Here is a 4891-nt window from a genome sequence, read left to right on the forward strand (position 1 = left end):
AAGCCTATTAGGAAGGGAGAAGATGTTCTTAAAATGGAAACCAAAACAGGCATTTGGGAAAGATAAATGCAACATCCTTTCACCCTCAGGAAATGAAATTTTTCTGACAGGGTCGGAGACTGTGCTTGGCAAACCTTCTTAAATTAATTACCTTCTTGACATTTTAAAGGAAGGTTTCAGATTGTAAATTTAACCCAGACAAAGCATTCTTTTTAATCTTGTCAGTATGCAAACTACTTTGCACCACAGTCTGTGAATTATTTATCAGAGAAATGACCCCAAAGGGCGAACGGGAAAAGCAGACATATTTGATCTCAGATTCTGCAGCTAGATGTAGCTCGTTGCTTTAGATCCGTACCTATTGCAACTACTTAACTTTTTTCTGCTTTTGATGTGTTTAATACCCTAAGCCTTCTTTGGCTCTGAGAGGAAGACATTCAGTGCCACTTTATAATGTGTTTATTAAGATGAGTAAAATATATAGCTCAGCAGGTTTTATGTGGCAGCCACAGTTTGGTGAGAGAAACAGCGGGCACCTTTTCAATATACTTTTCACATGATTGTTACTTTTCATTTTCACATGACAAATACCGTCTTAACCTACTTGTGCCCATGTGAAATGGAACCTGCAGAGATGAATTGTCAAGGAAATGAACTCTTCCAAATATTAATAAACTTGTATATATACTGTTTTAACACACATTAGCAGATGAGTTTAGGGCTTAAAGAAAACTGAAATTTGTAATGCCTTGCAGCTATATAATAAAGCTGGGGCTTTGTTCTAGAATTAAGTGTTCTTAGATTAAATGATTTGGGACCTGTGCAATGGGACATGCTTACTCATTCTAAAACATTGTATAATAGATACTGCGCTAGAACAGCCGTCGGGCATGCGAAGGAATAGAGAACAGCGTTGCCTCCAAGGAAAGAGTTTGCAGGGTGACAGCAAACCGCAACTTTGCAAAACATACCCGATGGCTTAGGTCCTGGGAGACTGGATGTGCACATGGAGCATGTCTTACCTGATAAGCCTTCCCACGTCCTGCTAATCCCACTTCTCAGGAAATCCTTGGGCTTCCCTTGAGACCAAAGGGAGGAGCGCAGCATTCCCATCCCTTCTCCTGCCACATGCAGTTATTTCACTTGAAACCAACACCCCTGGCCCAGATCAGGAGACAAGGGTGTCCCCGGCAATGGTAACTATAAACTTGCAGCTTGCACATCTATATTTCTGCATGAGACATTCCTCCTCTGATTAATTTTTTTTCATTTTCACCAATAACTTTATCGATTTGGATATTTTGAGTATGTTGGCTATCTCCCAGAGTTATAATGTTTTGTTTTTGTTTTTTTCCTTTTGTTATTGTTTTTTTAATTAATAGAATGTCTTTAAAGTTCATCTGTGTTGTATCATGTGTTAAATTTCCTTCCTTATTTTTTAAATATATTTTGTTGATTATGCTATTACAGTGGTCCCATTTCCCTCTCCCCTTTATTCCCCTCTGCCCTGTATTCTCTCTCCCACCAGCATTCCCCTTCCTTAGTTCATGTCCATGGGTCACACATATAAGTTCTTTGGCTTCTCCATTTCCAATACTATTCAAACCTCCCCCTGTCTATTTTGTACCTACCATTTATGCTTCTTATTCCCTGTACCTTTTCCCCTCTTCTCCCCCCTCATCCTCCCCACTGATAACCCTGCATGTGATCTCTATTTCTGTGAATCTGTTCCTGTTCTAGTTGTTTGCTTAGTTTATTCTTGTTTTTGTTTTGTTTTTTTAAGTACAGTTGTTGATATTTGTAAGTTTGTTATCATTTTACTGCTCGTATTTTTTATCTTATTTTTCTTAGATAAATCCTTTTAACATTTCACATAATAAGGGCTTTGTGATGATCAACTCCTTTAACTTGACTTTATCTGGGAAGCACTTTATCTGCCCATCCATTCTAAATGATAGCTTTGCTGATCAATGATGACTCCCTCAAAATGCATTCCTTGGAAGCTGAACAAAATGAGTGAGAACTCCGCACCATCACTCTTACTGAATCTGAGGTAAAATAAATAAATAAATAATGATAGCATTGCTGGACAGGGTAATCTTGGGTGTAGGTCCTTGCCTTTCATGACTTTCAATACTTCTTTCCAGCCCCTTTTTGTCTGCAAGATTTCTTTTGAGAAACCAGATGACAATCTTATGGGCACTCCTTTGTAGGTAACTCTCTCCTTTTCTCTTGCTGCTTTTAAGATTCTCTCCTTATCTTTAATCTTGGGTAATGTAATTATGATGTGCTTTGGTGTGTGCTTCCTTGAGTCCCACTTTTTGGGGACTCTCTGAGCTTCCTGAACTTCCTGGAAGTCTATTTCCTTTGCCAGATTAAAGAAGTTCTCCTTCGTTATGTTTCAAATAAGTTTTCAATTTCTCATTCTTCCTCTTCTCCTCCTGGCACCCCTATGATTTGGATATTGGAACACTTGAAGTTGTCCCAGAAGTTTGTAAGCCTCTCCTCATTATTTTGAATTCTCGTTTTTTTATTCTGTTCTGGTTGAATGTTTCTTTCTTCCTTCTGCTCCAAACCATTGATTTGAGTTCCAGTTTCCTTCCCTTCATTGTTGGTTCCCTTTATTTCACTTTTCATAGCCTTCACTTTTTCCTCTTTTGCAAATGTACTCAGCCATTTCTGTGATCATCCTGATTACCAGTGTTTTGAACTCTGCATCTGACAGATTGGCTCCCTCTTGATTGCTCACTTGTATTTTTCAAAGAGCTCTGTTTTTTCATTTGGGCCATATTTTTGTCCTAGCACACCTGTCACATAGTAAGGGGTGGAACCTTAGGTATTTGCCAGGGCAGGACAACCCACTTCCCTGCCTTGGAGCACTGTATGTCAGAGAGGGCTCCGAGGGGGAACAATGCTGCCTGTTCAGCTCTCTGTCGGCTCTTAGTCACTTCCTCCACTTCCCACAAGACAATTAGGTTCTTCTGGTGCTGATTCCCAGGTTGATGGGTTTGGGTACATTCTAGAACCCTGTAGGTCTGTCCAATGAACTCTCCTTGAGGCTAGGAGTTTCTCCTGCTGGTGCCTCAACCCCCACAGGTATTTTCAGTCAGAGGTTTTGAGGCTTTAGTTCCCTGGGTTGCATGGCCTATCTGGCTCCCCAGTTGTTCCTCCTAGTTTATCCACACACAAATGTGGGGCCACCTGGTCCTCCAGACACTGCCTTGCTGCAAGTCCTTTCCACCTCAGCCCTCCATCTCTGCCCCTCCTACCAGTTTGGATAAATATTTCTTCTTTAACTCCTTGTTTGTCGGACTTCCATGCAGTTCAATTTTCCGGCAGTCCTGGTTATTTTTTGTTTTTAAATTTGTTGTTTTCCTTCTTTTGGTTGTTTAAGGAGACAGAGTTTATCTAACTACACCTCCATCTTGGTCGGAAGTTCCTGCTGAAATTAATTTTAAATAATACATGTGATAACTAAAATAAAACTAAAAAGTAGACATAATTTTCTATTTAATTCCCAAGACTACCTGGGGCTGATTTATTCTCCTTTGAAATGCTGATTCCTTATCATAAAAGCTACCATTTACAGAGCAATTAGTCTGTTTCATGCCCTTCCAACTCCCTAGAAGGAAAGTCTTACTGTTCTCTCCCCACCCCCTGCCTTTTGTTTTACAATTGAGAAAACTGAGGCTTGGAGAGAGATTAAAGATCAACCCAATTGTCCTGCAGCTAACGAAGCTGAGACTCAAAGTCAGGACCCCAAATTTCACATCCTATGCCTCTCTAAAAGTAAGATGCGATCTTAATTCCATTTGGTTTCCTGTAATTCTTCTCTTCACACACATTGAAATCTAGTAGAAATGTGATAAACCTAACACACTTCACTGAATCAAGAGCTGTGCTTTATTATCTAGAGATTTTTCAAGCTTTTTGTCCTATCTTAACAAGCTATCTTCTGAAGAAACCATAGTGTGTAGTTTACTTAAACTAAACAAATTAAAGACAACATAAATTTCAGTTTCAGTGTGTTTTCTAGAAGAATTGGGTAGGCACTTACCAAGGATTTAGCATGCAAACAGCAGCGAATAAACTGGTGCCTGTCACTCTGTGCTCTCTCAGAGACACAGAATTTGCCTACTTAATAGGACTCATTAGAACAAGTTCCCTGGGCATGAGTGAGAGAAACCGGGCGCTTGGAGGGTTATCCTTTCATAGAGCTGTCACACATACTAATTCAAGGACCAGAGATGTCCTGCTCATTTTTTCTGGTAATTTCTCTTTAATTCACTTTTGGAATAAGCACCAGATGCAGAGCACCAGACCCTTCACACCAAAGTCACCTTCCCCTGGGCAAAGTGAACAATGAGAACCAGACCCAGGGAGGACATCTTTTCAGAGTCATAGATATTAGATTTTCAAAACTGGAAGGAAACATGGAAATCATCTAGTTAATCTTTTGTTTCCTATGAAGTAAAGAGACAGAAACTAGCCTCCCAGCATGCTTGAATTAGATCAAGCACCAAGTAGACCACACATGTCTTAAGACTCATCATGGCTTCAACTGAGACCAAACTTTTTTTAATATCACCTAGGTTAGTCAGGATTCTCTTAAGAAACAGAACCAGTAGGAAAACCAAAATATATATAGATTTATTACAAGCAGTTGACTCATATAATTACAGAGACTAACAAGCCCTAAGACCCAGTGTGAGTCAGCAAACTATAGAGTCAGTGGTATTGCTCTATAGCCTGGAGGTTGGCAGATTCAAGACACAAAAAAAGCCTGCATTTCTGTTTGATTCCAAAGGCAGAAAAAACTAGGCATACAGGAGGCATTCTCTCTTTCTCTCAGGATGATCAGCCTTTGTGCTCTATTCAGGCATCTAACTGA

General features: G+C 39.8%; 1 non-coding gene across 1 annotated transcript; it reads left to right on the forward strand.

Annotated features, from left to right (window-relative positions):
* The first annotated feature begins 1964 nt into the window (after nt 1–1964).
* LOC118976029 (small nucleolar RNA SNORD116) lies at nt 1965–2057 on the forward strand. The gene has a single exon (XR_005064182.1). It is a non-coding gene; the product is annotated as a small nucleolar RNA SNORD116 (small nucleolar RNA).
* Nucleotides 2058–4891: the final 2834 nt, after the last annotated feature.

The sequence above is a fragment of the Sturnira hondurensis genome, unplaced genomic scaffold, assembly GCF_014824575.4.
Source record: "Sturnira hondurensis isolate 20B ecotype Veracruz unplaced genomic scaffold, ASM1482457v3 Scaffold0020601, whole genome shotgun sequence".
In the NCBI taxonomy this organism is placed as follows: Eukaryota; Metazoa; Chordata; class Mammalia; order Chiroptera; family Phyllostomidae; genus Sturnira; species Sturnira hondurensis.